Genomic DNA, 25752 nt, shown 5'->3' with positions numbered 1-25752 from the left:
ACTAAAAATAGAATTACCATATGATCCAGCAATCCCACTACTGGGCATATACTCTGAGAAAACCATAATTCAAAAAGATAGATGTACCACAATGTTCATTGCAGCACTATTTACAATAGCCAGGACATGGAAGCAACCTAAGTGTCCATCGACAGATGAATGGCTAAAGAAGATGTGGCACATATATACAATGGACTATTACTGAGCCATAAAAAGAAACGAAATTGAGTTATTTGTAGTGAGGTAGATGGACGGAGAGTCTGTCATACATAGTGAAGTAAGTCAGAAAGAGATAAATAAATACCATATGCTAACACATATATATGAATCTAAAAAAAAAAAAAGGTTCTGAAGAACCTAGGGGCAGGACAGGAATAAAGATGCAGAAGTAGAGAATGGACTTGAGGATACGGGGAGGGGGAAGGGTAAGCTGTGAGGAAGTGAGAGAGTGGCATGGACTTATATATACTACTAAATGTAAAATAAATAGCTAGTGGGAAGCAGCTGCATAGCACAGGGAGATCAGCTCGGTGCTTTGTGACCCTCTAGAGGGATGGGATAGGGAGGGTGGGAGGGAGACGAAAGAGGGAGGAGATATGGGGATATATGTATAGGTATAGCTGATTCACTTTGTTATACATCAGAAATGAACACAGCAGTGTAAAACAATTATACTCCAATAAAGATGTTAAGAAAAAAATAGCACCTTAGCATTCATTGTAGACCATAGGCATTACATTTTAGATTTCATTTTAAAATTAATGAAATTTAAAATTTTAATATTGCAGTGATCACCTTGACTTTAGTTATCAATTTCTACCCAAGTTTATGGGATTGTTTTGGGTGCTGAAAAATAAACACAGAGGAAATGTAATCCATAGAGGCATAAGAGATGAATGAAAGTAAATAGATCTTTAATTAAACCATGAATTTAATTGAATTTGGTAGAATATCAATACATTAATTTGTTAAAGTATAGATCATACTGAAATAAATTTAGTGCAGAGGTTAGTAAACTCCAGCCTGTGGGTCAAATTCAGCATGACACCTCTTTGTACAATTCGCAAGCTAAGAATAATTTTTACCTTTAAAAATAGCTCAAAAAATTTACAAGAAGAATATTTTGACATAAAAATTTTATGAAACTCCAATTTCAGTCTTAATAAATAATGGTTTATTGGAACACAGGTGCTTCATTCAGTTATGTACAGTCCGTGGCTGCTTTTATGCTACGTTGACAGTTAATAGTTGTGACAGAGACAGGCAAAGCCTAAAATATTTACTATCTAGCTCTTCATAGAAAAAAAATTGCCAACCCTTGATTCAGCGTACAGAAGGGAAGACAATTGCTCTTTAAGGTGATCTATGTAATGCACTGAAAACAGAAAAAACACAGACAAAAGCATTCAAATAAATATTAGTTTCTTTCCCATCCTTTTTCATGTTTTTTTTGTATAGTCATTTGAGGAGAATTCAGAATATTCAGAGCACATTCTTACTGTTGAACTCAGATACATTTACTTATTAGGTTTACTTGTTAAGATAGTTTTATATATTTAAATTTGCATTAGAACCACATTTTTTTGTTAAACATCTTAAGTATACATTAATTGAAGTGTTCTAAGGCAGTTGTAAATTTATAAAATGATTGTAGTAAGCATTTAATAGCAGTATTACATAAAGGTGGCATCTTTAGTTCACAGAATTTCCTTTGCATTAAAATTTTCTATCTTGGAAAAGCCAGGTGTTTGAAGCAAATAGGGAAAATCAACTTTGTCTTGTATCTGTTTAATATTTCAAACTGTGGTATGGTGATCAGGTTAGTCAGTAATGCAAATTAAGTCTAAATAAAATTGCTAAACAAGAAAGCATAATAGAATAAATATATAAAATAATAGTCTTCCAGATACTGTAAATCAGAAACTCTGTCTTTTAACTCTTTTGTATTCTCCTTTGAATAGAACAAAACTGTTTCAATTTGTATAATGTAACTGGAAGTCAGTTTAAAATTTTTAAGTTGAATTGAGCATCCATTTTTGACAAAATATTGGATCTAGTTTTCCATTTTGACACAATTTATTCCAATTTTTACATATTTAAATTTCATAGAAAATTATGTTACTATAAACTGTAAGACCAGGGGCTTGGAATTCTGATTGTAATCATTACCTTGTAATTAAAAATAATTCCTGTCCTGGCAGTCATGTAACTTTTTTCTCTTCTTAAACATTTCATTTTTTCCTTTTTGCATATATCCTGGTTTTTGGGAATTGACCTCTTCATTAGATACCTTGAGATGCACATTTCTTTTAAGGTAGTTTGAAAAATAGTATCTAAAATATCATCCAAGTGTGAAGGTGTAAAGGAAACAAACTTCTCTGCATTTGTGCATTGTAATGGAAAAAATAAACTCCTTTCCCCCCAGTATTGCCAAAAATATTATTTCCTCTAGAACACCAGTTTTAAATACTGCATGGGAGTACCTCTATGCTGATAGAAGACAAGTGTAACTCATCAAGAAGTTAAGAAAACTTATTGTATATATAAAATATATATATATATTATAAATATATACATATGTGCATATGAATATATATATATACATATGTACCAGCTTTTATGCCACAGGTGGTAAGATACATAAAGTCAATCTGCTTTACAATATTATATAAATTTTTCCTGAGTGTGGGGATGAGAATATGGTATAGCTATCTCTAAGGATGATGAGAAGGAAAGCATTTCTTTGTTTGCAGAAAGAGTACTGGAGGGGATGTGGTTAAGAGACAGACCTTTAATCATGTCTTGGGTCCTCCATGTGAACAAAAGAGAACATTAATCTTGAATATTGATATAGTTATAAGTCCTGATTTGTCCAGCCTGAAACCTTGAGACAGGCATTTGTTGTCGTTAATGAATTTTTTCTTTTCATGTTTGCCCATTGTGAAAAGATGTAAGGGATCTCATCATGTCTTTTTAACCGAGTGTGACTTTGACCACTATTTTTCTTATTACTTTGAGGTTTGAGACAGACCTAACTATATTTTTCAGATGCAGCTAAGATTTTGTGCTAAGTCGTTTGTTACTGACACTGGGTGAGAAGAGATACTAGATATTCCTTAGCTATGAGAGAATAACTGAACAGCCTCAGGAATGTGCAGATTTTACAGTGGCCTCATAAAAGTTAATGTTGATATTTATTTATAACCAGATATATATGTTTTAGTTAAAGCAATTACAATTAACCATAATAACAAATGACAAAAGAAAAAGAAAATTTCTGCAAATGGAAACTGTCTCTCTCTAAAAATAACAGTATTTTTCAAAAATTTAATTGATTACCAAATCTGACGGTTGACACTCTCATTCTTCTGAGAGAACTTCTTCTGTCTCCCTGAGATTATTCTCACTCATGAACGTTCATATATGGACCAAGTAGGTCAGATCTGTTCTTTCTCTTAAAAATAACTTCTTGGTACAAAAACGCTCTCTCTGCACCATTAAACTTTCTTTCTTATTCTTTATAGTCTCAGCCTAGGGCCTTTTCTTTCCTGGTCAACTTTTCTTTCTACGAGACTGGCTCTTGCATTTCACAATATAGCCTCATGTTCCTAAGGCCATGCCATCATTTTTCCCTATAAAGTTCACAAAAATTAATACAGCTTAACAGAAACTGGATTTTCACAAAAATGAATATGTACTTACTGAGTATAAAATAGTTTTAGTTGATCCTCATAGAAAGAAAATACCATTGATATATTTAAAGCAATTTAATAGGTTTTGAAATAATATTTTAAAATCTACTCTAATGATTACTCTTATTAATTTTTGAAATCGAGGGTGTCATTCAGTGATCATATTTTCTAAGATAAACCAGTAAATGACCTTCCCCTCCATCAACTGCCCAAATATTTAATTACAGACTTTATTTTTAAAAAATTAATTATTCTTAGTTTCTTTTGTATGTTTTATTAAGAGCAACAATCCTTTTGAAAATGGAAATCTTTAGTTTCTGTTTTTCATTTGTAAGTTAAGATGGCTTTTCTTTTTAGTTGCCTCATTTTTATATCTTAGATTTAAAGTCACATATTAACTACAGGTGGCTAAGTATGAAATATAATCTAAAAGAAAACTCCAGGTTCTCATTTTCTGGAGGCTGGAGTATGATATTTATTTCTTTTGTAGCTTCTATCAAAAAACTGAATATTTATAGTTTACATTTCTATACTACTTCAAAAGCAAGTTCCCATAGAAATCCTTTGAGATATATTATTATTTGGTCCAATTTATAGATGAGGAGACAGATTCAGGCACTTTGCAGATAATGTCAGTGCCCCACCCATATCCCTTTGGCATTTCTCATTTCTGTGCATGCCAGATTGCTTTCAAATTGACAATAAATGTGACCTTTTACCTTTCCAGCAACCGCAATCAGAGGGACCCACAAAGTGTCTGATTTATCATAATGGAATTCCACATGACATTCCTTGGATCGAGGGAAGCACTCACAGGGTTAGAGGTTCAACAATGAACATATGACCTAGGGACCTATTCTACCATTATGTGCATCACCCAGAAACTGCTGGTCTGATGGAATGCTGTGTAATTTAGTTCTTAAAGGCATGGTTATGAAGCCAGCTGGGGATGAAGCTTTGAAGAGGTGAGGTGCTGCTTTCAAGAGGTATTATATACTTGAATTGCTTGCCATTTTATGGCTCTGTGTCCCTGATGATAGAAAAGGAACCAAGGGATGGAAGTCAGAGTGGCTATTCTTAACATCAGTTTGATTGGGGGAATTTATGATTCCTCCTTCCACAACTTTAAACTCTGCTGGATTAGAGGTCTTGGGTCCCAGAATGGGAAGTAAGTCTTTTGCCAACAGACATGATAAGTGTTCCGTTAAATCTTAGCTAGGACTATCATCTAGTAATTTCATGCTTCTCATAATAGTAGACAAGCAGGCAAAGAAAGACATTACAATACTGGCAGGATAACTGACCCTGATTATCAAGAGGAGATAGAGTTGCTGGTACCTAATGGAGGAAAGAAAGAGCCTGTCTGGAGACCAGGGGATTCAGTGAGGTGCCTCTTGGTGCTTCCACGCCTGATAACTTTGAATTCGCACTGCAGCAGCCGCTTCTGACAAGGGTACAAGAACCAGGACGCAGACCCCTCAGGAATGAGAGGCTGGGGTACCTTAACAGGCAAGCAACTGAGAGAAGCTGAAGCGCTGGTTGGGGAGGAAGAAAAAGCTAGCATGAGTGATAAAGAAAGGACATATCAATTACGGTCTCATAATCAGCTGAAGCAGTGAGGACTGTAGCTTATTCCACTAATATTCCTAAGGTAATTTTACAAAAGAAATTGTGAATTGATGACAGGATGGAAGGACCTTCATGAGGTATGAGTGAATCTGAGTGGTGCAAGGGGAGGAATGTAGCAAGACAGTACAAGTGTCCTACTCATAGCCCCTTGATATTTACTATTTCCATGTACCCTGTAAAATCTTCCAACTGATAGGATTTGTGACTCTTTGAGTGCTTATTCTGATCAACAGATCCTTCTCTGTCTGTTCTAAGGGAAGACTAGAATTAATACCTCCTCTCTTCACAAAAAAACTCCTCAACCAATGTCTGATAGAAATTGCTATTTGAATATCCTGTCTCCTTCATCCTGGAGGGGGATAACTTCTGGGGTATCTCCTATACAGTCTCTCAGAGTTCCCAGCAGGATTAAGTTCCAGTTGCTCACAATGGGGCATAATACATCTGTTACTGACTTCTTGCCTTTTTTCTATCTCACTTTGCTACTCAATAACTCATGTTTCTTGGAGTCATCATCCATGTCAGCTAATTGTACTTAAATATTTACATTAGGTTCTGCTTCTGGAGAACCCAAACTAAGACAGCAAGTGACTTGTTAAGTGTCATTCAGCCAGCGATAGTGCAGAGTTTAGTTCTAGGTCTTCTAACTCTTAGACTAATGTTCTTTTCACTGCCATATTACAGAAGTGCTCTGTATGCACTAGATCTACATGTTGATTAATTCTAGACCTTTATGTAGAAAGGTTACATTAAATGCATCATAGAGGTAGGAGTATAGTCAGAAAATATCTCTAAGCTTTTCTGTGCAGGAGATAGTCAAGTAATATGGATTTGAACTTTGTAAAAAATAAGCTACTCACCATATTCATAGTTTTTTCTCACTCCTGTGCCCACTTTAAAGGAGGGAGAATTCTATTCTTCAGTGATGGGTCAGTTCATGGGCTCTCCTTTGTTGTATAGAGTTTGGCTGATGTGCTGATTCTTGTGAGAGAAGCAGATTCACTACACCTCTTTCCTCTGTGCTTTGGAATGTTCGATAAGTGGAGATCTTGAGTTTCTGGGGAAGACATGGTGGATGAAGTGATGACATGAGTATGAAGGAGGGAAATGGGAAAGTAGTGTGTAGACCAAAGGAGCTGCATTCATGAGCTAAAGAAGGAGTGATTTTTAGCCATTAGCATAAGAGAGGAAATATGGAAAGAGAGAAAATATGGATTGAGTTTTTGTGAGGATCTCTGCCTGTGTGGAGAGTATTGAGAGTGGCAATGATGGCTAGAAAGGATTTTAAAGATCTTTTACTCTGCCTTTTGGGCTTTCTTAAGGGATGAATGCAGATTTGAAATCTTTTGTTTGTTTGACTATGTTTCTTTGATTGTGACACCCTGCCAGATTAGATCACAGCAGACCCCTGTAATTTCCAGGTTAGAAGTAATTACAAATACTAGAGCAAATACAGTTCAAATAGCTTTCCTATCAAATGTAGTTTGTGGACCCTCTTTTACCTGTGTGAGAGGCTTGTATTTCTGATGAGGCAGCATGAATGTCCCTGGGATGAGGTGTAAAGGAAGAGCAAAGAGTGAGGAAAGCAAACCACGTTTAATTTACAGGAAATATTAGGAGTAAAGGGCCCAGGACTCCTAAAACAATTTTCAATGCTTCCAATTTTCAATCTGCAGCTAAAAGCTCAGGTGGTTCAGGTGTTGGAGGAGTCAGGGGAAAGCAACAGGTGAGCATTTGTTCAGGCTACTGTGGTCCTTGTGGAGGAGGAAAGCCACAGCAGGTGCCCACCAGGTGATGCTTGCCTGTGACGAGCTCTCAGCGGTGGTCCTCAGCTCAAGCCAAGCCCGTGTCAGTGTCTAGGTGCCCTGCCAATGGGGACTTTCAAAGAGAGGAGTGATAGTGAAAAGATGAGTTAGTGTGGAAAAGAGAAACAAAAGAAGGGAGAGGAAAAGGAAAGCAAACTCATCTTGTTAGCTTAGATTTTTTTTAAAAAAATAAGGACTAGTTTGGGGAGGAGCTTGAGAGTAAGCTTGAAAGATGTTGTTCAGGCTCTAAGAGGATGCTGCTGGTGGTACCTTCGAGGGGAGAATCACAGTGAAGGCTTGCCACAGGGGGCTGAGAAGAGTTGTTTAACCAGGGAACGCTGATTAGAAACTCAGTTGGATTGAACACAAGAGACATGTTTGAGATAATTAAAATCTTTGTTAATAGTGAATTTTCTGTAAGCTTCATATTGGTGGGGGAAAAAAATGGATCAGACTTTGGAGGATACATGATGGAAGAGAGGCCAGGACTTCAGAAAGATTTTAGTGATTCCTCTGAATAAGCCAAGAATAAAGAATATCACTCAATAAAGTAAAGATCAGAAAAGGTGTGGCTAAGAGACACTGTGACTTTGATAGAGGTAAAAATATAGATGCTATAACAAGTGGAAATATAGAATAGGAAAGTAATAGAATTGAAAAATATAGTCAGAATGGCAGTAGGGCAAGAGAGAAATTCAAAGGATGTCTTGAGTCAACTAATGCACATGTATTTCACAAAATTACAGTGAGAACATACTATAGAGTAGGATAGCATTGGAACTCTGATTGGCAGAGAAAGATTTAAAGGAATAGCTGAGGGGAATAAAGTCATCTGGGAGGTGGAGGACAAGAGAAAAATTATTGTTTGGTAGAAGCTAGAAAAATAAAGATGGCAATGAGAGAAACCAAAGTTAAGATTTTAGTTCTCTTAAAATATTTGAAAGACCAGAGCAGAGACTCTCTCTTCTCTAGAGAGCAGGGAAAGCCAACCACTGAGGTAAATATAAACAGAGGATTCAGAGGGTGGCCATCTTTCCGTCATTACATTGCCTCATCTGTCCTATGCTAGGCTTCAGAAAGGTGGCATAGAGCTAAGCAAACAAGCAAATAAAAAAATTAGCAACTCCCTGCTCCCCAAAGTGAAGAAACCAATAAGAGAATTGGAAGGTAACTCGAATTGCAAGAGATATTTGCTAGATCCCACAATAAAAACTGAGTCAATATTAAATTATGCTTTTATGTGACAGTAATTTATTACTTTAGAGCATGAAGGAGTTACATAGCAGTGTCCCAAATGACTATTTTTTGGGCTGTATGAGAGGTGGGGATGTGGGGATACAAGAGGAATAAATTAGAATTATTTTAAGTTCTAACTTCACACATGAAGATGTATTTTCTACCAAATCTCATTTATTGCTACAACATACTGAAAACACAACGATTTTGAGCCTTCAGAAAAAGTTGCAGATTTAACATATTCAGATTAGAAAGACAGAACTGTTGCATTTTGGAGTCATTTTGGATTAACACATTCAAAGCATGGGTTTATTTCTAATTTAATTTTTAAACTATTACCATTATGCTTTCCTACTAGTCAATACTTAGGGACCTTCCAAAAAAGGAATATCATATCCATTTGGTCCATGTGTTCTTTGTACTTGTAAGTGCATTTCTTCTTCACTCCAGTTCTTCTTCTAATGGAGTAAGTATACATCGTATGCCTCCCCTATCCGTTAAAATTCCTTCTTGAAAAGACAGAGCTGAAGATTGGGGAAACTCCTTGTCATGTAGATATATCAGCATTATGATTTAATGTCCCTTCACTCCAAGTTCTCTGCCCAGGTAACATGAAAGCATGATGATGGCTTAACTGGGCATTGTGGCATCTGAGGCAAAGAAAAACGGATATTTTGAGATATATTTCATAGTTGGAAATAATAGGCATAGATTAATAATAACTAGATTAAATTGGGGGAGGGGAGGAAAGAGGAGTCAAGGGTAAGGCTATGTGTTTAGCTTGAATAACAGGAAAGATGATGGTGCCATTTACTGAGATGGGAAGGACTGGAAGAACTGAGGGGGTTATATTAAGAGATTGATTTAGAACATGTCAAGTAGATGCCTATTGGGTATCTAGGTAGAAATACAAGATATATAAGGGAGGAGCTTGGTGATAGAGTTAAGATTTTGGAAGTCAGTTGAAAAGCAGCAATTCTATTTAGGGAGCTGGAGGAGATTACAGATGGAGAAACTAAATTCAGAAAGATTAAGATCAAACCTCTCAGGACTGAGCCCCAAGGTTCTCTAATATTTAGATGTTGGAAAAGAGGATGATCCAGCAAAGGAGATAGAGGGTAGAATAAAAGGAAAGCCAAGATTGTGTGGTAACATGGAAGTGGAGGGGAAAATATTTTAAGAAAAAGTGAGTGCTCCGTGAATGCTGTTAAGAGGCTAAGGCAGAGAAGACCAGAGAGATGGGCTTGGATTTGACCAGATGATGGTTTATTGGTTATCATACAAAGAAAACTTGTGATTCAATCATGAAGGAAGCCAGAGTGATTGAAGAATGAATGGAAGTTGAGGAAATGAAGAGGAGAGCAGATTTTTGAGAAGTTTTGCTGTGAAGGGGGATCAGAGGTGGAGTATCAGCTACAGGAGGATTTAGGATTGAGGGAGAAGGTTTACTTTTTAAGGAGAGTATATCCTAGAACATGTCAAGAGCAGATGGGAATGACATGGTTGAGATGGAATCAGTAACGCAGGAGAGAAAGAGGTGACCATGGAGTAAAAGCCTCCGAGAAGGTGAATGGAAGCAGGATCTGGAGCACAAGTGGAGGGTGGGCAAGTCATGGCTTCCACTATAATGGAGAAGGCAAAGAATAAGGGTAAGGGTAAGGATACAGTTAGAGTCATTGATTTCGTGGTAAGAAGACAAAGCAGTTCCTATTGGGGCAAAGAAGGAATCTGCATGTGACAAAATCTGGAAGAGGTTCCATGCAGGGCCAAGGCAAATGTTATCACCTTGATTACACTGGCCAAGTGAGGTGCCAGTTCCTCAGGGAAGAGGGGGTGTTCTGGAACTGACGTTTACATCTTAGAATAAACTTTATGTAGTTTCCTTATGGAGAGTTGATTTAGTCATTGCCAACAAATCCTTTTATTATTGCCAGAAAATCTTTAAATAAAGAACTCTTATAAGTGTTATTAAGAATAGATCCAGGGATCTGAAGGACCCCATCTTTCCACTGGAGTCACAGTTCTTGTGCCTGGTGTGGAGGACAAAGGAAGTTGACTTGCCTCAAGGAACTGAGTTACATTTTATATGTGAAGTAATATTAAACTAATGAGAAGGAGGAGAAGGAGAACAGCTTAAGACCTACTACGTACTGGTGCTGTGCAGAGCACTATATATACATCATTATCCTATTTAATTCTCATAACAGATATTATGGGATATTACTTTCTTTTCACATTTGAGGAAACTATGGCTTAGAGAGAGAAGTGTATAGCTAGGGTTTGAACTTAGACCAGTATGATTCCAGAAGCAGCAAAGTGTGTGTATGTGTGCGTGTATGTGCACATGTGTTCATAAACTGAGCGGCTTCACAAATGTTGCCAGGTTTGAGACTTACAGAGCAGAATGTTCACAGCTTTTACAGTCTGATTTCTCTAAAGTTCAGACACAAAACAGGAAGAAGCAGACAACAAATAAAGTAGGAGTTCAAGTAAAAAGGAACCAAAAAAGTAATATAATATTGCAGAATTTAGAACTGGAAACTGGGAGAAAAAGTTTGATTCTATTTTTGTCCAAGAAATAGATCGACTGTAACAGGGAAATAGATAGATAGGTATAGATATAGCCTATAGACATAGATATAGTTACTGATTCTTAGAACTACAGAATTTCTAACACTAGCATAACTTCACAGAGCATCCCAATCAGCTTCCTCATTTACAGTGAGGAAAGTGAGACCCACAGAGGGGCAGTGGTTTGCCTAGAGTCAAAGAGAGAGTTAATATGCCAGGATTAACCCCAGATCTCTTGCCTCTCCAATGCCTTCCCATTGTATCATGGGGCATCTTGTATGCATAGATAGAAAAAAGTGAGAGTGTAAATTAAAACATAAATAGTTAAAAGAAATAATATGTTAAGAGATGGTGAAAAGGCAAAAAAAACCCCCACAAACAAACAAGAGTATGTGCAACTTACATATACTAAAGCATATTCAAGGGAAGACAATTGTGGTCAGATTTAGATGAGTGTAACGAAGAAGAGGGGAAGAATTGAAAATATTTTGTAAAATAAGTTCAGAGATCACTAAGAAAACAGAATTAGGGAAAGAATGCCAAATAGCACATGGAAGTCCAAGAAGTGATGAAGGAACAAAAGCTTTCACAGAAAAGTTACAGATGTTATGGTGGGTCAGAGATGTGGTACTGAATTCTACATGTTTGAAAATGTTCTCATCCAACTCAGACAAAAGTCTTCAATGATGTATGGAAAATGTCAAATGACTACAATATTGAAATAAGGGGGTGGTAATGTTCCTGAAAAAAGAGAATGGTAAGAGAGAGGACCTTGATGTTGGTAAATGTAGTTTTTGAGTTGTCTTTTTTTTTTTTCCTAGTAATCCTGCTGCAAATGTTCTCATGAATAGTTTATTGGATGACACATGCAGCACAGTGGTATACGATAAATCAGAAGGAAATGATCAGTCAACTTGAAATTGCAAAATATGCTATTTGAGGAAGATAGGGAGAATACTTTCCATTAGAGAGACTGTGTTTTTCTCCTTAGGACCATGCTGAGATATGTGAGGACACTACATTCAAATGATCCTAGTGTTCCCACTCTCAGTAGAGGTGGGAAAAGATCAAATGACAGGTGGAGTGAGGCAAAGTATCTTTATTTTGTGGGTAGCCCTATGTTCCTCCTCATAAGGAGACATGTCAAATTTATACCAAGGTAAGACTACAATTGGAGGCTTCCAAATGAAAAAGAGTTATGATATTGTCTAGGCAGTAGCAGGAGGATGGGTGAGAACACATGGCAAATTGTAGCAATGGGGATAGCATTAAAGATGAAGATTCGCAGAGGACTACATAACAAATCTTTAAAAAGTACTTTCACTGTTCTTTGTAAGCCTTACAAACTTATGATTCTCTGTAACAACATAGGTTTTGTAGTTGTAATATGGTGCGATAAAACATTGAACTATTGGTTTATGGTGTGTATAATCAGGTTTTTTTAATTTGGAAAAAACTTGAAAAGTACACCATTAATGGCAAGACGCTTTATAATATGCAAAATATTTCTAGTAAAATGTGCTAATTAAAAAAATCATAAAACTGGATTGATAAGCTTGAAGCTAGACGTGGTGCATTCAAAGATTAAGTTTCTAAGCAAAATAAATAAAACAAGGAAAATAAAAACATAAATAAGGTATACTTATTTTTTATATCATGGGTTATGTTAAGAGAGTTGTTGAAATGTGTTATTTTAATTTTGTTGCATTTTCTGTCATTTCAATAACAATTCTTTTGTTAGAGAATCAATGCTTCTGTTTTGTTCTGTTATAGTCTAATTAAAATTGTCATTCCTACATTCTAAGAACATTTAAATTTTAATCATGGAATTGTATAGGGACTCATAAATTTTTTCTTTTTTTCTCTCTCTTTTTTTTTTTTTTTGCGGTACGCGGGCCTCTAACTGTTGCGGCCTCCCCCGTTCCGGAGCACAGGTTCCGGACGCGCAGGCTCAGTGACCATGGCTCACGGGTCTAGCCGCTCTGCGGCATGTGGGATCTTACGGAACGGGGCACGAACCCGTGTCCCCTGCATCAGCAGGCGGACTCTCAACCACTGCGCCACCAGGGAAGCCCCGGGACTCATAATTTTAATACTCTAGTTCCTAGGTAACCATGTTTCCCTCATATTGCTATCCTGGTTAAAATACACACACACACACATACACACACACACACACACACACACACACACACACACACACACGCACGCACCTCTCTTGGATTTTAATTATGAATCCTAGGATATTCCAAGAGGAATATTTTTAAAATATCATCCGTAGTGCCATATTCTAGAACACTGTTTATTCTTTGCTTTTAATTACATTCTTACAAGATAAATGGATTGCTAGGGATACTCGGCACTTATTCTTACTTCCTTTTATACTGTTCCCTGTTTTGTAAGCCCAGAATCCTGGGAACTAAATTCCCCAGAATCTTTTGCTGGTATGACTCCAGTTTTCATCAGTGAGAGACATTTGATGAAATTTGAAAGTTGTAAGGAAAGTAGAGAATATTGTTCTTCCTCTGGTAGTGATAAATAAATGTGTTGGCTTCTGCACACGTGACTTTTGGAAAAACTTTTTAATTGGAATAGAACATGTACCCTGTAAAGTACATTAATATTAAATTTATAGCTTGATGAATATTTATGTATGTATTTATCTATGTAATCAACACCCTGTTAAAAAGACACAGAATATTTTCAGCACCCAAGAAGAATCCTTCCTGTTACATGTCAATCAATCTCACCCTCCAACCACAGAGGTAACCACTCTTCTGACTTCTAACACCTTAGATCATCTCTGCTTATTTTTGAAATTCATATAAATTAACGCACACAGTATGTGCTCTCCCCACCCTCAGATTTATTGAAATATAGTTGACAATTATAATATATTTAAAGTGTATAATGTGATGATTTGATATATGTATACATTGTCATCCATCACCTCACATATTTACTTTTTTTTTTTTTGGTGAAAACGCAAATTCTACTTTCTTAGGAAATTTATACAATACAGTATTATCAGCTGTAGTCACCATGTTATACATTAGATCCTCAAACCTTATTCATTTTATAGCTAAAAGTTTGTAACCTTTTACCAACCTCTCCCTATTACCCCAACCTGCCAGCCCCTGGCAACCACTTTTCTACTCTGTTTCTGTGAGTTCAACTTTTTTTTTTAGATTGTACATGTTAGGAAAATCATATACTATTTTTCTTTTTCTTTCTCTGACTTATTTTACTTAGCATAATGCCCTCCATGTTCATCCATGTTGTTGTAAATGGCAGGATTTCCTTCTTTTTTAAGACTGAGTGATATTCCATAGTGTGTGTGTGTGTGTGTGTGTGTGTGTATCTCACATTTTCTTCATCCATCCATCCGTCAACAGACACTTAGGTTGTTTACATACCTAATATTTGGCTATTGTGAATAGTGCTACAGTGAACATGGGAGTACAGATATCTCTTCAAGATCCTGGTTTCATTTCCTTTGGATAAATACCCAGAACTGGGATAGCTGGATCATATGGTAGTTCTGTTTTAAATTTCTAGAGGAACTTTCTATACTGTTTTCTATAATGGGTATACCAGTTTACATTTCCACTAACAGTATACAAGAATTCCCTTTTCTCTACATCCTCACCAGCACTTGTTATTTCTTATGTTTTTGATAATAGACGTCCTAAGAGGTGTGAGGTGATAGCTCATTGTGGTTTAGATTTGCATTTCCCCAGTGGTTTGTGAAGTTGAGCACTCTTCATGTACCTGTTGGCCATCTGTATGTCTTTGAAAAAATGTCTATTCAGCTTCTTTTACTCATTTTTAAATTGAGTTATTTATTTTTTGGCTACTGAGTCATATAAGTTCTTTGGAGATTTGGACATAAACCCCTTATCAGATATGAGGTTTGCAAATATTTTCTCCCAGTCTGTAAGTTGCCGTTAGGTAGCCATGACCAGTGGAACTGGTTTGTAGCTGTTTCTGACCCGAGCATTAGATTTCCTGAAATCTAGTTGTACACTTGAAATATAGAAGGAAACTTCTCTGACCTTTATTTTTCTTCCTTCCAACATATTTGTAAGTATAGAATTCTCTTTATTCAATCTCATTCTGCTTGAAATACCTAAAATGATTTCTGTTTGGTAACAGAAATAGTTCCAGGATATAGATATAAAGATACAGATATAAACTGTCAAAGATATAAATCTGGGATTATTTATCTCACCTAGAGATTCCAGATAAAATACACAGTGCCCAGTTAAATTTGAATTTCGGATAAACAAGAAATAATATTTTAGTATAAGCACGTCCATTGCAATCTAGGGTTATTTGCTAAACCCTAATAGACCTAGTGAGGATAGAAGCAGTGATGAGTTATCATCAGTAGATACTGCTAGCTCATGGGATGCAGAGGAAATGCAGTCACTTTATTTCTACCTTGTGGTTCCTGGGAGTGAAGCATATATGAAGACAAGGCCTTGGGAGACCAGGTAGGGTTTTAGTGGTTATGTCAAATCTCAATTTTTAATGTAATTGGTATAATTTTGAACAATTAAGAATTCACCCCAGAGGATAAGGTAAAAAAGACACTTTATATCAGTTAAAACTTCCTTTGTTTCTATTGACAGTAAATCCAACCTAAAACAACTTCCTCAGAGATTAAGTTTATTCACACACTGAACTACAGAGTGCTGGGGCAGATCTCACCTTAGGCCCAGCTAGATCCATTGTGCTACACAGACCTGATAATTTCCGGTCTCTACTTGTCTTTTGTTTGTTTAGTTTTGATTTAATTTTAAAACAGTTTATTAATATAAAATTGACATACCATAAAATGTACATATCAAAAATGTCCAGTTTGATATATTTTGACTCATGCAAATACCCAGTAAATATATCTATCATCCCCCAAAGTTTCCTTTTGCTCCTTTGTAATCCTGCCCTTCCCCCTCTATTCCCAGATAACTCCTTTCCTGCTTTCTGTCACTATAGATTAGTTCTCACTGAAAAGGAATTGGACAGTGTGTATTGTCTAGTTCCTTTTACTCAGCATAATTATTTTGAAATTCATCCATACTGTTGTGTGTATCAATTCTTTTTTATTGCTGTAAGTAATCTAATGTATGGATACACCATAATTTGTTTATCCATTTACTTATTGATGGACACTTGGGCATTACCAGTTTTGGACTCTCACAGAAAAAAAATGCTACTATGAGCATTCATGCACAAGCTTTTGTATGGACATGTGCTTTCATTTCTCTTAGGTAAATGCTTATTAGTGAAATAGCTGGATCATGGGATAGGTATCCTTTTAACTTCTTAATAAACTGCCAAGTTGTTTTCCAAAGTGGTTGTACCAATTTACATTTTCACCAGCAGTGTACTTACCATACTTGGTGTGGTGTTTCTAGTTTTAGTCACTCTAATAGATATGTAGTAGCATCTGATTTTAATTTGAGTTTTTATTTTCATAATGCTTAATGATGTTGATCATATTTTCATATACTTACCTGCCATTGATATATTTTCCTTGGTAAAAATCTCTGTTCAAATTTTTGACCCATTTTTTTAAAAAATTGGGTTGTTTGTTTTCTTATTATTGAGTTTTGAGAGGTCTTTATATATTGTAGATACAAGTCCTTTATCAGATACAGGTTTTTAAATATTTTCTCTTGGTCTGTGATTTGTTTTTACATTCTCATTTCAGTGTCTCTCAAGGAACAGAAGTTTTTAATTTTGAGGCAGTCAAGTTTAACAATTTTTCTTTTCTGGATCATGCTTTTGTTGTTGTATCTAAGAAGTCTCTGCCTAATCTAAGAAAAATATTCTCTTATGTTTTATTCTAGAGTTTTATGGTTTAATGTATTACAGTGAGGCCTATGATCCATTTTTTTTTTTTGACCCATTGATCCTAAAACACCAGTTTTAGGCCATTAAATAGATTATTTATTTAAAAAAATTTTGGCCACACCTCATGGCATATGGGACCTTAGTTCCCCGACCAGGGATGGAGCCTGTGCCCCCTGCATTGGAAAGCAGAGTCTTAACCACTGGGCCACCAGGGAAGTCCCCTATGATCCATTTTAAGCTAACTTCTGTATACAGTGCAAGGTATAGATCAAAGTTCAATTTTTTTTATATGGATATCAAATTGTTCTAGCACCATTTGTAGAAATCATTATATTTGTTTAATGACTTGTCTTTAAATGTTTATCCAAAATTAGCTGTTTATATATGTGTGGGTCTATTATAGCATTCTATTCTGTTCTATTCATCTATTTCTCTATCTGTACACTGAATCACACTGCCTTGGTTATTACAGCTTTAAAGTCAGTCTTGAAATTAGCTAGTATTAGTTCTCCAACTTTTCATTATCAAAGTTGTTTTGCTTATTATAAGTCCTTGTGTATTTCTATGTGATTTTAAAATTAGGTTGTCGATTGCTAAAGCAAAGCATGCAGGGATTTAAATTGGGATGGCATCAAATCTACATGTCAATTTGTAGAAAATTGCTGTCTTAGCAATACTGGGTTTTATGATTCATCAACACAGTTTGTCATTCTATTTATTTTGGTCATCTTTGACTTCTCATAGCAGTGTGTTTTAGTTTTCAGCGTGTAAACCAGGCACATCTTTTGTTAGATTCATCCCTAATTATGTCACATTTTTGATTCTACAGTATTGCTTTCCAATTTTAAAATTTTTTCCAAAATGTGTTTCTTTAGTTAAACTATTAAAATAGCTATGTTTATTATTTTGAGTAACATGTATGCTCCAGAAAGAAGCTCATAGATTTTCTGACGGAAAAAACAGTAACTTTCTTGTATCTCTTCCAATTTCAATTTTTGATTGTTCACTGCTAGTGTACAATATATTTTTCATATCTATTTTGTATCTTCCAACCTTAATAAACTCACTTACTAGTTCTTTTTTTTTCTAGACTCTATAGGATTTTTTTACATGGATGATAATGTCATCTGTGAATAAAGGTAGTTTTACTTCTTTCTTTCAAATACGAATACCATTTCTTTCTTTTTCTTGAGAGAGCAGGTATTAAGGAGAAAGCATTTAGTTTTTCACCAGTAAGTATGATGCTACATGTAGGATTACTTGTAGACACTCTTTATCAATACTGAGGAAGTTCCCTTCTATTCCTAGTTTATTGAAGGATTTTAAAAATGTTGAATGGTGGTTGAATTTTGTTAAATGATTTTTCTGTGTTAATAGAGATGATGATTATGTGATTTTTTTTCTTTTAGTTTTCTATTATAATGGATTATATTTATTGATTTTCAGTTGTTAAACTTTGCATTCTGGTTTACATGCTGGTTGATTAAAATGTATTATCCCTTTTTTTATGTTATTGAGTTTTGTTTGCTAAAATTTTGTTAATAATTTTGCATCTATATTCAGGAGAGGTATTGGTCACTAGTTGTACTTTTGTATAATGCTTTGTTTTGCTTTTAGGTCAACGTTGGCTTTATACAATGAATTGGAAAGTATTCCCTTTGGTTTTCTGAAAACAATCACCAGTAAAGTCACTTGAAATTGGAATTTTCTTTGTAAGAATGTTTTTAACTACAAATTTAATTTTTCTAATAGATTTAGGGATATTCAGGTCCTATTACAGAGCTTTGGTAGTTTGTGTCTTTCAAAGAATTGGTCCAATTTTATCAAAATTGTCAAATTTATTAATATAAAATTATTCATAATGTCTCCTTATTATCCTCTTAATATCCATAGAATATGTAGTGATGCACATCTCTCATTATTAATATTGGTAACTTGTGGCCTTTTTAATTGATCGTTATGGCTAGGGACTTGATTAAATATATTGATCTCAAAGAACTAGCTCTTTGTTTTATTGATTTTTGTCTATTATTTTTCTATTTTTCATTTCATTGATTTTTTTTTACTTTAATCTTTATTATATCTTTTATTCTGCTTACTTTAGGTTGAGCTTACTCTGCTTTCTTAGTTTTATAAAACAAACCTGAGATTTATTTGAAAGTTTTCACCTATTCTAATAAAGGCAACTTGTTCTGTAAATTTCTTAATCTAGTACTGCTTTATCTTCATCCCACAAATTTTATAGATTTTCATTTTCATTCACTTCAACTATTTATAATTTTCCTTTTGATTTCTTCTTGACTCATGGTTACTTGGATACATTATTTACTTTTTAAAAATTGGTGGTATTTTACAGATATTTTTGTTATTGATTTCTAATTTATTTCCATAGTAATGCTCTTTTTAGAGAATTTTAATTGTGATGTGACTTTCTGTAGTTTTCTTTGTCTCTTATGTACTTGGACTTTGTAGATATTCTGGATGTGTGGGTTTATACATTTAATAAATTTTGGGAATTTTTTATCCAGTATTTTCTCAACTAATTTTCTGCCCTTTATCCTCTCTCTTTACCTTCGGACAATTGAATTATACAGATATTAGGTCACTTGAAATTGTACCACAGGTCACTAATTCTCTCTTCATTTGTTTTTGAGTCATTTTATCTTTTTTTTTTTTCATTTTGGATAGTTTGCATTGCTATTTCTTCTAATTTTTCTTTGCAAAGTTTAGTCTGCTGTTACTCTCATCCAGTGCATTTTTCGTGTCATATGTTGTAGTTTTTACCTCTAGAATTTAATTTGTAATTTTTATGTCTTCTATGTCTCTATTTGAAAAGTTAAATCTCTCTGTAGCTTCTTATCATATGGAATAGAGGGTTTTTTAAATTAATTTATTTTTTGGCTGTGTTGGGTCTTCATTGCTGCATGTGGGCTTTCTGTAATTGCGGCAAGTGGGGGCTACTGTTGATTGTGGTGCACAGGCTTCTTATTGCAGTGGCTTCTCTTGTTGCAGAGCATGGGCTCTAGGCACATAGGGTCTAGAGCACAGGCTCAGTAGTTGTTGCGCATGGGCTTACTTGCTCCGTGGCTTGTGGGATCTTTCCGGACCAGGGATCGAACCTGTGTCCCCTGCCTTGGAGGGCAGATTATTAACCACTGCTCCACCAGAGAAGTCCCTAGAATAGAGTTTTAATACCTCTGTTAATGTTCTTTTCTGTTAATTCTAACATCCATGTCAGTTATGGGTTGATTTTGTAGATTTTGTTTTCATGTTTTTTCCCATACTTTTGCATATCTAGTAAGTTTTTATTGCATGCCAGACCTTGTAATATTATCTGTACTGAGTATTTTTGTATCATTATAAATATTCTTGAGCTTTGTTCGAGAATGTAGTTAAGTTACTTGAAAACAGTTTGATTTTTTTGGTTTGCTTTTAAGATTTGTTATGTGAGGTCAAACATTGTTCTAATGAGGCAATACCATTCTAGTAACTCTACCAAATATCCCATGAATTACGAAGTATTCCAACTTGACTTGTAGGAACATTCATTTTTTCTGGCCCTGTCTGAGGTACTTTATTGTTTTCAGATGATTCGTTCTCTAGACTCAGGTAGTTTCTTAGCATACATGATCTGATCAGTACTTTGAATAGTTGAGGGAAACCCTTTTCAGAACTCTGGGGTTCTTCTTCTTTGTAGCTCTCTCATCTCTGGTTCTCTGTCTTGAGAACTCTATCTGCTCTGGTCTCCATGAACTCTCAGCTCTGTCTCTTCAGTTATAGACTCTTCCAGGCTCTGCCTGTGTTCCCCTTCATAGATCACAGCCTGGAATTGTTGTCAAGACAGTGGTTTGGAGCAATAGTAAGGCTTAATTACTTCCTTTGTTTCCTGTCTTTTAGGCATCACTGTCTTTCATTGCCTGCTACCTGTTTTTAATGGTTTCAATTTTTTCACATTCAGTATCTATATTTTCATGTTGGCTATAATTGGAATTCCTGGTCAGTTCTATGATTGCTTTCTAACAAAATATAGATTTAATCCATTTAAAGAAGTTTGGGGTTTCTGATATCAGAGTCTGAATACTTAATCTTTAAGTGGATATATTAAAGAATCATCTATTAATGTTTTAACAGCTGGTCATTTAAAACATGCTAGGTGATGAGTTTGTGTCACAAATCAATATACACTTTCTAAGGTTATGTGGTAAGTTTCTGAGTAGCTGCTACTCAGCTGAATTGACACTGTGGTGAGATAAAGTGAATAAGGAAAGTTTGTAAAAATATCTTGAAAAATAAAATCACGTTATGTAGCCATCTAAAATAAACCAGAAAAAAAATGCTAATTGTTTTAGCAACTATCATTCTAAGTCATTATTTTTGTAAATTTAGTCAGAAAGAGTCCTATAATCAAAAACTCTTTTATAACTTTGAAAAGAGTTTTAGGTAATTTTAAATTTTAAGTAGAGGCAAATCAACACCATCCATTAAGATGAGAAATAAATAATAAAATCACATAGATTGCATTGATGTAGTCCATAGGATGAAAAGGATTATTCAATTTAAGTTGATGAGCTACTATATCATTTTCTTCAAAGAACTAACATTTTAGAAAAATCATAGAGGACAAATGGAAAGCTTAAGCATATCTGAAATGATGCATTGATGCATGCAAAAAAAAAGTAATTCAAACTTTATATAATTATACTAGCAATTAGGGGTGGTTTGTGAGGAGGAGTAGGCCAGGTGTAGATTAAATGCATCCAGAGAGGTGACCCCAGCTAGCACTTCCTAGTTAGGCATTGCATTATTCTGAAGGGTAGGCAGATACACCTTTACTTATGTCACAAAATTTTGATTTAAAGAACTCTTAGTTCACAACTTTTGAAAGTTTTAAAATGAATTTTATGCCACTTTAAACAGCTGCAGTTAGGAGACAGAAAGGATTCTAATATAAACTGCTTGATTCCTTGTTACTCATTCATGATAAAAAAAGTGAAAGATATATTGAATAACGTTTTTTGTTTTTTGCGGTACGTGGGCCTCTCACTGTTGTGGCCTCTCCCGTTGCGGAGCACAGGCTCCAGACATGCAGGCTCAGCGGCCATGACTCACGGGCCTAGCCGCTCCATGGCATGTGGGGTCTTCCTGGACCGGGGCACGAACCCATGTCCCCTGCATCAGCAGGCGGACTCTCAACCACTGCACCACCAGGGAAGCCCAACACTTTTTAATTATGTTTTAATGGTGATCCTACTTTTAAAGAAACTCTGGAATATGTAGAAAAGATCATTGAAAAATAAGTAATATATGCTTTGATGACAATGTTGTTATCTTACTTAGGATATATTTACCTACTCATAAATCATTTATAAATAAAGGGGGAAGAAATGTGTACTTTCTCCTCATTTGCTCTGTTGACAAGAGGCAGTGTGAAACCCACTCGTCAACAAGGGATAGGTGACCTTATTTAAATTAATTTAAGGCGAGATAAATTTTTGAAATCTTTACTAACAATAGCTATATGTTTGCATATTCCTGGTCTTTAGTGTAAAATAAATCATGAAAGTCTTTATTTTACAGAATTGTAAAAATATATCTTGAAAAGTTAAATAATTGACAAAGTGATGTAAAAGTTTACTATAGACTAATGATGAAGGCAAGGCTTCTTATTATTTTCAGTATTTTCTTAGTATTTTCTCAGCACTGGGAATATTTTATTAATAAAAGTGTATTTTGTTTATGATCTTGAACAGAGAGCATTTATAATGAACCAGATAATTAATTTATCTCAGTTGAATTATTATGAAACTATAACTGTTAACAAAATGACTCAGAAGCAAAACAAACCAAAAAAGGAAAACAAAAAGACCTACAACTTTTTAATTGAATGACTAAAGTACGTTTTCTCTACTTACTTTCTCATAATTCTTATAATAAGCGTATAACAGGTGTCATTTTTGGTTTTGTTTTGTTTTGTTCTATTTTTCTCCACTTAGCCATCCCATCTGCCTTGATTACCTTCTGGGGAGGCATTTCTACCTGACTCTCAGCCCATGTAGTGTGGCGCTGTTGAGTGCACCCTGGTCCTAGGCTTGACAGGGATTCAATCCCTGTTCCAAACACAACGCAGCATCTCCCAAGCCACAGTGATTGCTTCAGGATAGTTACCTGACTAATGCCAAGCCACTCAAGTTCAATCAGGGCCATATTGGGTATCCTTACTTCAGTGACAGGGAAAGGATTTAAGGCTATGAAAAGACCCATTCAAAATTATTAGAGGAAATAATACCTAATGCTCACTACAGGACTAGGAATAGACTATGAACCAGACTGGAAAATCTTAGAATTCACAGAGAAGTGGATAGAGTACGCAGAAGTCTTGACTCAATAGAGGGAAATAATTAGCTTTAAAGTAAATATGACTCTAGCTCTTCCTTACAAATATTAAAAAGCAAGACCTGAAAGAATCAAACTGTTGCCCAGCAACTTAACTGCATCAAGGAAAAACCTTAATAATATTTTTATGAATACAAAAATATCCTGCACCCAACAAGTTATGATATCCAATTAACAATTACCAGGCATGCAAAGAAGCAGGAAAACACAACCCATAATGAGAAAAAATTAACAATAGAAACTGATTCAGAAATGACACATGTTAGAATTAGCAGGCAAGGGCACCGAACAATTATAACTGTAGACCTTATCTTCAAAAATTTAAGTAGAAACATGAAGGTATTTTTTAAAAGACCCAAATTAAATTTCTGGAGATGAAAACTACAATGTCTGAGATGAAAAATACACTGTATATGATTAAAACACTGAGATAAAAATACACAGATTAGACACTAAAGAAGATAAGATGAATGAATTTGAAGACTTCACAATAGAAACTATACAAAATGAAACCAAGAAAAAGATGGGAAATAAGGAAAGGGCATCAGTGAGCTATGGCATCTACATAAATGTAACTAAAAAGTCACACAAATGTAACTAGTCAACAAGGAGCATGTTCATCAAGGTTACAGAATATGCAACTGATATACAAACATCAATTGTGTTTCTATATACTAGCAACAAACAAAGTTGAAATTGGAAAACAATATAATAGCATCAAAATACAAAATACTTAGAGATAAATCTAATAAGAGTTGTACAGTCTGTACACTGAAAACTAAAGGCACTGATGAGAGAAATTAAAGACCTAAAAATTGTAGAGATATAGTGTGTTGATGGGTCAGAAGACACAATATTGTTAAGATGCCAGTTCTACACAAATTGGTGTATAGATCCAATGCAGTCCCAGTCAAAATACCAGCAAGCTTTTTTAAAATGACAAGCTAATTCTAAAATTCATTCATATGGAATTACAAAGGACCTAGAATAAGCAAAACAAGTTTGACAGAAAAAAATCACAGTTAAAGGGCTAACACTAATTTCAAGCCTGTTGTAAAGCCACAATTATCAAGATGATGTGGCATTTGAATAAAGATAGACAACTAGATTAACGGAAGACAAGAGAGAGCTGAGAAATAGACCCACACATGTTGGACAACTTATATTTAACAAAGATGCAATGGAGAAGGAAATGGTGCTAGAATAACTGAGTATCCATTTGCAAAGGAAAACACACCTTGGATCCACATGTTATACCATATATAAAAATGAACTTACAATTGATCATATTCTTAAATTTAAAATGTAAATATATAAAACTTCTAGAATAAAGTATAGTAGAAAATAGTGATCTTGGGTTTGGCAAAGATTTTTTTAAACAGGGCCCCAAAATCATGAACTATAAAAGAAAGTTACTAAGTTGGACTCTAAATTGAAATGTTTTACTCTTCAAAAGACACTGTTATGAACATGAAGTCAAGCCCTTTCATGAGAAACTGTTTGCCAAACACATATCTGACAAAGGACTTGTATCCTAGAATATGTTCCTAAATATTTCAACTCAGTAATGAGACAAACCACCCAATTAAAATGAAACTTTTGAACAGGGCCAACAATTTGAACGGAAACATCACCAAAGAAGATTTACAGATAGCAAATAAGCACATGAAAAGGTACTCCATATTATTAATCATTAGAGAAATGCAAATTAAAACCACAGTGAGATGAAACTATTTACTAGAATGTTTACTGTAAAAAGGATCAACAATATCAAGTGTTAGAGACAATGAGAAGAAATGGGAGTCCTCATATATTGCTTGTGAGAATGTAAAGTGGTACATCCAATTTATAAAACAGTTGGGAAGTTTCTTTAAAAGTTTAATATACACCTACCTTATGATCTAGCTATTTCACTCCTAGCTATTTATCCAAGAAAAATGAAAGCATATGTCAGTTAAGTTTTTGTATCTTTATTCATTTATCCTGACAGGAAGCACAAAGTTGCTGGGTCAGAGCAAAGCAATTATTTACTCACGGAGCATCTTAGTGCCATTCCTTCATGCCTCAATAATCCACAACTGACACAGTGAGGGCCTAACGGTCCTGTGCGTGGGGAGGGATTTTCACCACAGGAGAGGAATTCCAAAATTATGAATTTTATATAGAGCAGCTGGCAAATATATCCCTTTTTTCCCTTCCAGAGAGAGAGCAAGATTTGAATGTAAGCAAAGCCTCTCTGGGGAGGGGAGAGAAAGTCTCTAGGGTCATTATCTTCTGAAATGTAAGTAAATAATGTCTTTAGGGAGAGATAAGTCTTCACATCTCTCTGGTTGTCTCTATCCTTAAGGATACTACTCAGTTATCTCTTAACACAAATGCCAGTGTTCTTTGCTCAGAAAGCTCTGACCCATACAGAAAAGTGAAAATGTTCATTGAACATTGTTTCCCAACAATGTCCGTATACAACTTGTACATGAATGCTCATAGCCCCAAACTGGACACAGTACAAGTGTCCAGCAACAGATCAATGAACAAACAGTTGTGATATACCCACACAATGGAATACC

This window comes from Pseudorca crassidens, chromosome 13 (genome assembly GCF_039906515.1).
Source record: "Pseudorca crassidens isolate mPseCra1 chromosome 13, mPseCra1.hap1, whole genome shotgun sequence".
Classification (NCBI taxonomy): domain Eukaryota; kingdom Metazoa; phylum Chordata; class Mammalia; order Artiodactyla; family Delphinidae; genus Pseudorca; species Pseudorca crassidens.
The sequence above is the reverse complement of the archived record's forward strand: the minus strand, read 5'-3'. Positions refer to the sequence as shown.